The following is an 11097-nucleotide window of genomic DNA, read 5'->3' on the forward strand; positions in this document are numbered from 1 at the left end:
GGGCCCCCACCGTTAAGGACAGGCTGCACCAATCGCGCTGCAGCCTGTCATTAGCGATCGCGCCGTTTAAGTGTAAGTGACAGGAGCAGCTCCTATCACTTACCGATCGCTCTGCTGGACTGCCGGAGGTCTCTTACCTTCCTCCATGCGATCTGATCGGCGCTCTGCTCATTGAGTCTCCGACAGGCAGGCGAGCGCCTATCACACTGATCAATGCTATGCCTATGGCATAGCGTTGTACGGTGTATGCAATCTAATGATTGCATGTAAAAGTTCCCCAAGGGGACTGAAAATGTGAAAAAAAGGTAAAACATTTTTTAAAAATACCCCAAAGCTCCTCCCCCAATAAAATTTTAAATCACCCCCCCATCCCATCATACAAGTTAAACAAATAAATAAATAAATAAACATATTATATACCGTAGTGTGCGTAATTGTCCTATCTATTAAATATAACAGTCCGCATCCTGTATGGCAAACAGCGTAAATGAAAAAAGGGTAAAAATTGCCAGGATTGTCAATTGTTTATTACATTAAATATTTTAAAAAATTAATGAAAAGTGATCAAAACGTCCGAGCTAAACAAATAAGGTATTACTGAAAAGTAGAGATCATGGCGGAAAAAATGACACCCCATACAGCTCCGTAGGTGAAAAACTAAAACCATTATAAGAGTCACAATAGGCTAATTTTATTACTAATTAAATGCCAAAAAAAAAAAAGGATTTCATTTAAAAAAAGTAAATCATTAGAAAATCTGTGTAAACCTACATATGGTTGTTATTGGACTGACCTATAGAATAATGGTATCATGTCACTTTTATCGTATAGTACATGACATAGACACAGGAACCCCTCAAAAGTTCACCAATTTATATTTTCATAAATAATATTTATGGGGTTCCATCATACATGTTATGGTAGAATGAAAGATGCCATTACAAAGTACACCTGTTCCTGAAAAAACAAGCCCTCACATGGCCCTGTAGATAGAAAACTGAAAGTGCTCAGAAGAAGAGAGTTCTCAGAAGGGAACAAGGGAAAACTCAAAAATGAAAATTGGCGCACTCCACTGCGTCATTTTGGGCTTGGTCTTCAAAGGGTTCATATTTTCCATTATCACAACTGTATTTGCCAAGACAAGTACAGTGGTCCTCTATCTTCTTAGTTAAAACAACGTAGCGATGAGGCGGCACTCCAGATATAGTGAATAAAGCAAGTGAATTTACCCATTATGTGCAATACAACGTTTCAGTTTCTCAATGAAACCTTTTTCAAGCAACACATGTGGGGGAAGTGGGGGAAGGGGGCCAGACCGGTTATATAACTTTGGTTAAAGTAATATAACTTTGTAATGTGTGTTAAATAAGCCCAAATTTTTTTTCGTGGGAGTTGTCCTTTAAAAAAGATTGTAAGCCCTCGCGGGCAGGGTCCTCTTCCCCATGTATCAGTCTGCCATCTGCCTTCATGTAATGTGTTTTGATCTTGTAATGTTCTTGTTTGTTACCCTTGTCGCATGTATAGCGCTCTGGAATTAAGTGCGCTTTATAAATAATTTATAAATAATATTATTATTATTATTAATAATAATAATAATAATAATAATAATAAATAATGACTTGAGGAACATGCATAACAGTTTTACCATAGGGCGAACGGCATAAAAGCAAATACCCCCCAAATAAAAGAAATGCGTTTGTTTTTTTTTCAATTTCACCACACATTAAATTTTTTCTGGTTTCGCAGTGTACTTCATGAAAAAATTCAGCCTGTCATTGCAAAGTACAATTAGTGGTGCAAAAAAAAGGGCTCATGTGGGTTTCTAGGTGAAAAAATACAAGTGCTTTGGCCTTTTAAGCACAAGGAGGAAAAAAACGCAAAAATTTAAATTGGCCCGGACCTCTAAGGGTTAAAGAGTCACTGTCTTATTTTTTTTGCAGAAATCAATAGTCCAGGTGATTTTAAGAAACTTTGTAATTGGGTTTATTAGCCAAATATGCCATTATCTGCATGTAAAAAGCCTTTTCCCAGGTCCCCCCTCCTTCTTCTTTTGCATTCACTGCAAAATATCAGGAAATTGTGACTTGTTGCATCAGACACAACCCTGTCTGTTCTATAGGGGGGGGGGGGGGGAGGAGGGAGATGAGTCGGCAGCAGAAAGCAGAGAACAAAGGATTACACAGCTCCAGAAGCTCCATTAAAGCTGTATTCAGAGGTCAGAGAGGTCAGTGCTAACCGGTGATAGCCGGTGATTTAGCTGTAAATTAACTCTTTGTTGTCCTGTTTTGGTGCCTTAACCCTTAACCCCTTAACCCCTCCTCTCTCCATACACAATGATGAAGACAGGGTTGAGAGCTTCAAACTGCTTTTTCGTGATAAAAGTGCATTTTCCGGCTAATAAACCCAATTACAAAGTTTCTTAAAATCACCTGTACTATTGATTTCTGCAAAAAAAAACAACACTTTAACCCCTAGGCGACCCTGGGCATACCTGTACGTCCTGGGCCGCCTAGGGATGTTCAAAGCGGTGCCGCACGGCGGCCCCGCTCTGAACCGCCGCGGCCCGGGGTGCCGCTCGTAGCCAAGGACCGCGGCTATTAGTGGGCACGGTCTGATCGCCGTGCCTGCTAATTAAGTAATCGGATGCAGCTGTCAAAGTTGACAGCTGCATCTGATTACTTACTGCAGCCCATTCCTGGTGTTTAGTGGGGTGGATCGCCCCCCCCCGTGACGTTTTCCCAGAGGAGCGATCCACACATCTGGCTTGGGCCGGGGTCTGCGCTGTAATGGGCCTGATCCCGGCTCGGCACTCGATTGCATCTGGCTGCATCAGCCGGAAGCAATCCAGTGCCTATCTCATTGATCTATGCTGTATAACTATACAGACCTCAATGACAGATCAGTGTGCATATACTAGTAAAAAAAAAAAAAAGTATCATTAAAAAAAAAAAAACCTCCCCTAATAAAAGTTAAAATCACCCCCCTTTTCCCATGTTATAAATAAAAAAAATAAAATAAATAAACATGTCTGTTATCACCGCGTGCGTAATCGCCCGAACTAATAATTTATCATATTCCTGATAAAATGACACCTCATACAGCCCCATAGACCAAAGGATAAAAGCGCTATAAGCCTGGGAATAGAGCGATTTTAAGGAACATATATTTGTTAACAATGGTTTGAATTTTTTCAAAGCCATCACATAATATAAAAGTTATACATGTTACATATCGTTGTAATCGTAACAACTTGAGGAACATACACTCACCGGCCACTTTATTAGGTACACCATGCTAGTAACAAGTTGGACCCCTTTTTGCCTTCAGAACTGCCTCAATTCTTCGTGGCATAGATACAACAAGGTGCTGGAAGCATTCCTCAAAGATTTTGGTCCATATTGACATGATGGCATCACACAGTTGCCACAGATTTGTTGGCTGCACATCCATGATGCGAATCTCCCGTTCCACCACATCCCAAAGATGCTCTATTGGATTGAGATCTGGTGACTGTGGAGGCCATTTGAGTACAGTGAACTCATTGTCATGTTCAAGAAACCAGTCTGAGATGATTCTAGCTTTATGACATGGCGCATTATCCTGCTGAAAGTAGCCATCAGATGTTGGGTACATTGTGGTCATAAAGGGATGGACATAGGCAGCAACAATACTCAGATAGGCTGTGGCGTTGCAACGATGCTCAATTGGTACCAAGGGGCCCAAAGAGTGCCAAGAAAATATTCCCCACACCATGACACCACCACCACCAGCCTGAACCGTTGATACAAGGCAGGATGGATCCATGCTTTCATGTTGTTGACGCCAAATTCTGACCCTACCATCCAAATGTCGCAGCAGAAATCGAGACTCATCAGACCAGGCAACGTTTTTCCAATCTTCTACTGTCCTAATTTCGATGAGCTTGTGCAAATTGTAGCCTTAGTTTCCTGTTCTTAGCTGAAAGGAGTAGCACCCGGTGTGGTCTTCTGCTGCTGTAGCCCATCTGCCTCAAAGTTCGACGTACTGTGCGTTCAGAGATGCTCTTCTGCCTACCTTGGTTGTAACGGTTGGCTATTTGAGTCACTGTTGCCTTTCTATCAGCTGGAACCAGTCTGCCCATTCTCCTCTGACCTCTGGCATCAACAAGGCATTTCCGCCCACAGAACTGCCGCTCACTGGATGTTTTTTCTTTTTTGGACCATTCTCTGTAAACCCTAGAGATGGTTGTGCGTGAAAATCCCAGGGCAAACGTTGTAAAAACAAAAACCCTCCAAATAAAAGAAATGTGTTTTGTTTTTAATTTCACCACACATTGAATTTTTTTCTGGTTTCGCAGTGTACTTTATGAAAAAATTTAGCCTGTCATTGCAAAGTACAATTAGTGGCGCAAGAAATAAGGGCCCATGTGGGTCTCTAGGTGGAAAAATGCAAGTGCTATGGCCTTTTGAGCACAAGGAGGGAAAAACGAAAATGCAAAAATTGAAATTGGCTCGTACATCATTACGCTCTTATGGGAGTTCAGACTAATGACGTCGCTCTGAACTGCACGTCTCCAGCTGCTAACAGCAGGCAGGGACTGTGGCAATTAGCGAGCCAATGACCATACCCGGCTAATTAGCCATTTAAATGCAGCTGTCCCCCCGTGAAGCGATTGCGGAGGTGGGGTCCCTGCTTCTGGCCGGGCCTCCTCTCAGCGCAATGAAGCTGATCTCGGCTCAGCATTCGATTGCTATGGGTTTTAGCAGCCCATAGAAATTAAGCACTGATCTTATTGATCAATGCAGTATATATGTACTGCATTGATCTCTATGAGACTACACTACAAATCCCAGCATCCCCTCAGTAATTGTGTCTTTGTACTTTCATTGGTATGTGTCCACTACAAATCCCAGCATCCCTTCAGTAATTGTGTCTTTGTACTTTCATTGGTATGTGTATTATTGTTTTACCTTAGCATGGCACCGTCTTTACTTTCCCCACTGATAAGTTTCTCCCCTTTGCTCTGCCCCCCCACCCTTTTTCACACCTGAGCTCTGATCAAATCTGATTCAACTTCCTGGACCTAGTAGTATAAATTTAGAGACAAGGTCTCATTTTAGACCTTGGTCTCATTTTTGCACATCTTAAAGTGCAATCTTTAAGTGCTAAATTCAGAATTAGGCCAGAATTGGATCAGAATTGATCAGAGAAGGACTGCTGAAAATACACTGTTTTGTAAGTTACAACATCTTATCACCATGAAATACTTCATCAACTACCTAACTATCCTTGTCTGCACCTCCTGTGTTCTCTGTCTGTCCTACCCACCCTCTATCCACACTATAAATTACATCCACATCAGCCCCTCTCTCCTCTCCTCCCCTATGCATTGCTCCCATACCCTGTACACTCTCACTCACCTCCCTACAACTCCTTCCACTGTTCAGCACAGAAGTCGCTCTCACAAGTCTTTTAACCTTCTGCTTAACCACCTGCTGTCTCTTTCTATCCTCCTGCTTCTGGCTGCTGGTGACATCTCTCCTAATCCTGGTCCTCCCTCCTTTACTGCTAATCCTTCTCTTTCACTTCCATCCAAAAACTGTTTTAAGCTTACTAAGAACCACTGTCTGCCATCCTCCCTTTCCTCTGTCTCTCCAGCATCTTTCACCTGCGCCCTCTTGAATTCTCGCTCAGTGTGTAACAAACTCACTGAGATTCATGATCTCTTCATTAACAAATCCTTCACCCTTCTTGCCCTCACTGAAACCTGGCTGCAACCATCGGACACTGCTTCCCCTGCTGCTCTATCCTATGGTGGTTTTCATCTCTCCCACACCCCCAGACCTGAGGGTAGGCATGGTGGAGGAGTTGGGGTCCTTCTCTCCCCACAGTGCACCTTCCAGGTAATCTCACCTGAGCCCTCACTCTCATTCCCCTCCTTCGAGGTTCACACCCTCAGACTCTTCCGCCCACTCCCCCTTAGAGTAGCTGTCATCTACTGTCCCCCTGGCTCTCCTCGACAATTCCTCGACCACTTTGCCACCTGGCTCCCTCATTGCTTATGTACAGAAGTTCCCACACTTATCCTGGGCGACTTCAACATCCCTATTGATATTCCCATCTCCCCTGCTGCCTCTCAGCTTCTCTCCTTAACCTCCTCCTTTGGCCTCTCACCACTAACCAACTCTCCCACACACAATGGTGGGAATTCCCTGGATCTGATCTTCTTCCGCCACTGTTCTGTTTCTAACGATCCATCTGAGCTATCAGACCACAACCTTCTCTCTTTCTCCATTACTAACATCTGCCCCCCTCCTGACACTCCTACCCCATACATATACAGAAATCTTTGTGGTATTAACACTCCTCAACTCATAGACTCCCTTCAGTCCTCACTGCCCCAATCTCATCCCTCACCTGCTCAAACACAGCCACACAACACTACCACAACACCCTTAAAACTACCCTAGACTCTGTAGCTCCCCCTACTCTACGCACACCTCGTCACAGATGCCGGCAGCCCTGGCACACCCCAGAAACTTGCTTTCTTCGGCGGTGCTCTAGGACTGCTGAACGTCTGTGGAGGAAATCGAGAACCTCCGCAGATTTCATTCATTACAAATTCACCCTCAAATCTTATTACTCTGCCCTTCGCCTTGCCAAACAGGCTTACTTCACCTCTCTCATCTCTTCCCTCTCCAACAATCCAAAACACCTTTTCAACACCTTCAACTCTCTTCTTAAGCCCAAAGTTCAGACACCCATTACTGACCTCTGCGCTGAAGACCTGGCCTCCTTCTTTAAAACCAAAATTGACACTCTCCGTGCCGACATCACCTCCCAGCCCCAAAGTCCCATAGCTCCTATTACTTCTCCCATAGATACCCTTCCCTCTCCCCCTTCACTCTCGGCCTTTGACCCAGTGACAGAGGAAGAAGTCTCCAAGCTCCTCTCCTCCTCTCGTCCTACTACCTGCCCTAGTGACCCTATTCCCTCACACCTCCTCCAGTCCCTCTCTCCTGCTGTCACTGCTCACCTTACTAAAATATTCAACCTCTCCCTCTCCTCTGGTATCTTTCCCTCCTCATTCAAACACTCTATTATAACCCCACTGCTGAAAAAACCTTCTTTAGATCCATCCTGTGCAGCCAACTATCGACCTGTCTCCAATCTCCCCTTCATCTCTAAACTCCTGGAACGTCTGGTCTATTCTCGCCTAACCCGCTATCTCTCTGAAAACTCTCTTCTTGACCCCTTCACTCCACTGAAACTGCTCTTACCAAGGTGTCAAACGACCTTCTGAAGGCCAAATCACAAGGAAACTACTTCTTGCTGATTCTCCTGGATCTCTCAGCAGCATTTGACACTGTGGACCACCAGCTTCTCCTCTCCATGCTCAGCTCTCTTGGCCTCAAGGACTCTGTTCTCTCTTGGTTCTCTTCCTACCTCTCTGACCGCTCCTTCAGTGTATCCTTCTCTGGCTCTACTTCCAGTCCCCTACCTCTTAATGTTAGGGTTCCCCAGGGGTCAGTCCTGGGTCCCCTCCTCTTCTCCCTCTATACAGCCCCCATCGGACAGACCATCAGCAGGTTTGGTTTCCAATACCATCTTTATGCTGATGACACCCAGTTATACACTTCTTCCCGTGACGTCTCCCCTGCCTTCCTGCAAAATACCAGTGACTGTCTATCCGCTCTCTCTAACACTATGACCTCTCTGTTTCTCAAACTTAATCTCTCTAAAACTGAACTTCTTGTATTTCCTCCCTCTAACAAACCTAAACCCGACATCTCACTCTCAGTCTGTGGTACTAGCATAACTCCTGTGCATCAAGCTCGATGTCTGGGGGTTTTGCTGGACTCTGATCTATCCTTCACTCCCTATATCCAAGCTCTTACTCGCTCCTGTCATCACCATCTCAAAAACATCTCCAGAATTATAGTCTGTAAGCTCCAACGAGCAGGTCTCGTTTATACTCTGTATTTTGTATTTTTGTTATTTTTCTTTACTATGTTCTTATTTATTCCAATTTAACTGCGTATTATGTACCTCTGTACTGTATGCATAGAAAAAAAGCGCTGCGGAATCTGTTGGCGCTATACAAATAAATTTATTATTATTATGAGACCAGCATAATTAACATAGTCCACCGGGGGAATTCAAACTACAGTGTAAAAAAATAAAAAAAAACTCCAATCCCATAATAAGTCTAAATACCCTATTTTATAAAAAAAATATATATATTTGGTATAGCCACACCTGGAATCACCAAACTAGTAAATTATGGCATTCCTGATCTTGCAGGATAAACGGCATGAGTGCAAAAAAAATGGCAAAACACAAAATTGTTGATTTTTTGTCATATCAAATCCAGAAAAATTGTAATAAAAAGTGAACAAATCAAGTGATATATGCAAGTAAGATACCGACAGAAAGTACAGATCATTGCACATAAAAATTGTCATGTGGTGATAATGTTATTAAAGGGGTTATCTGGCTGGAGAAAACAATCACTGTCACCCTCATCATTCCCCATGGAAGTCTAAGGGAGATGGGAACCATACTTTTTTTTAGAAATGTTGGGGGGGGGGGCTATTTTCTTACAGTTTTTGCTGTGTTGATTTTTTTCAGTACAGTAGATAAAAACTTTAATAAAAATGGCAAGAAATTTTGAGAAGACGCTCTCCATGTACTCTGGATTCACGCAGTGCTGTTTTTTTTCATGTTTTATTGTGTTTTGAAGGCCAGGTGGAAAAAAGCCATGTCAGCATGGTTTTATTAGATGAAACAAAAGTTTAAAATGTTTTACCTGTTAACCCATTGGAAACATTTAAATGTACACTTAGTTCAAGTCAGTGGGGAAGCATGAAGCGATCTCCGGAGCTAAGCACGCTCCTTACATGGTGGGTGTTGGCTACTACTATACAGCTGATCCCTGCCATTCACACGCTTTCTGATTTACGGACCCTACGGAGTGTAGTGGAACAACAGACCTCCCAGCATCATGTACCAATATGATGCCAGGAGAGCTGACAGTGTTTAAATCTTCACAATGCGGCTGTGTCAGTGAAGTCCTGCAAAAATTTAAACACTGTCAGATCTCCTGGCATCATATTGGTACAGGATGCTGGGAGGTCTGTTGTTCCACTACACAGCTTCACACTCCAAAGGGTCTGTAATTCACAGAGCGTGTAAATGAGCCCTTAGGGTGCAAATTAGTTGTTTTTGAAGCTGGAATCTTTTGCACTCCGCCATGGCTGTCAAGTTTAAATAGAACCAATGAACCCAATTGGGCTGATATGGTTCCCTGAACCGCTGTATACAGCTTCTGAGCAGCCCACGGCACGTACCAACCGTGGCTGCAGAAACTGTATAACCAAGGAAAAGAGTTTTAATAACCCGAGCGTGTGACAGGCAGAGGTGGGGAGGTAGTCATCTGGGCGGCTCCCTGCCCGTGTCTAGTCACCTCTCTTTGCCTGTTAGTGTGCTCAGAGGGGATGATAGACAAGCAGAGAGGATCATTACTGGCCTTTCTGCCTGTCAATCATCCCCTCCGAGCACGCTGACAGGTAGAGAGTGGTGACTATACACGGGTGGGGAACCCAGATGACTACCACTTCGCCTCTACCTGTCACACGCCCGGGTTATAAAACCTCTTTTTCTCGGGTATACAGCTTCTGCTGCAGCCATGGCGGGTACGTGCTGCGGGCTGCTCAGAAGCTGTATACAGAGGTTCGGGGAACCATGATTGGTTCCCCTTTAAGCTTCTACTACAGCCTGCCATGTGCCATAGACAGGGGTGTAATAGGAGAAAATAAAAAAAATAATACTTATGTATTACATTGTAATGTAAAAGCAAGGGGTACAAGTGCCATAGGAGGACTAAATTTGTGTATAGAAGAGTGAAATCAGATGGTTTTATCACATTAAATGATCTGATACAGTTACCATGGATGAAATTACTATGAAAGGGTTAACTGTGTCCCTGCTGTCTTAAGGCCCTATTACACAGAGCGATTATATGCTGATTCAGGCAGAATCGGGCAAAAATTGCTCTGTGTAATAAAGTCAACGATTAGCTAAGGAGACGGTCATCGGTTGATTGCTGTCTTTTAGCAAGGTTTAAATCATCGGCCGCCGGCTGCTAACAGTGTAAAGAAAATAATAAACATGTATACTTACCTCAACACCTATCAATACATCCAGAATCAATAAAGAAATCACATGAGAATTTAAATATGTATGCCCAAAACTTTATTGAAAACATTGCAAGAAAAGGGGGGAAGGAAAGATATTAAAATCAAAACCTGGGAGGTGGGAGACCATACAAGAGGACAGGTATATGTTAACAATAAAGTGCAAGTGCAAAGATTAGATATAAATACAGTAACTCATTCCAGCCAGGTTGTAAACCAAAATTTGTATATAAAGTGCAAGTGCTAAAGTATATAAACCACAGGCTGTATAAGCTAAATGTTCACCATATGTAGGCACATGCACGCAAACAAAGTTACCCGGGGATGGAATCCCTAAAGCCTCAGGCCTCCCACCTCACACTCCATGTATACTTACCTGTTCATGCTCCCTAGTGTCCTCCTGCCTGTATCTCGCTCACCTCAGCCCCTTCTGAAGCGATAGGTCACTCAGCCAATCACTGGCAATGGTGCTGTTCTGACACTAGCCGTGTAATAGGCTCTGTAAGCAAACTGCGTTAATCAGGCATTGTAATACGGCCCTAAGTCTATGGGGTCTCCCTCACACAGACACAGAAATACACAGACACTGATAAAAACTACTGAATTGTCAAACCATTTTTAGATCACAGGGAAGCTTTCAGTACTAAAACAAAACAAAAACAATATATATATATATATATATATATATATATATATTGTAGGGATCTTCCCGGGGGATGGTGTGTTTGGACACAGTTCAGGCAGCAAACTTGGGCTCATAAAAAACAGCTTTGGGTGTTTATTTGTAGCATAAACGGTCCAGCAACATAAATACAGCAACACCGTGCAGTGAGAATAAACAAAACAAAAAGTCCTGCCCGTCTGGGCGCTTACTAATACAGCAGGTTACCTCTCTGACACTTCACTTGGCAGGTAATATTGC

Source organism: Dendropsophus ebraccatus, chromosome 5 (genome assembly GCF_027789765.1).
Source record: "Dendropsophus ebraccatus isolate aDenEbr1 chromosome 5, aDenEbr1.pat, whole genome shotgun sequence".
In the NCBI taxonomy this organism is placed as follows: Eukaryota; Metazoa; Chordata; class Amphibia; order Anura; family Hylidae; genus Dendropsophus; species Dendropsophus ebraccatus.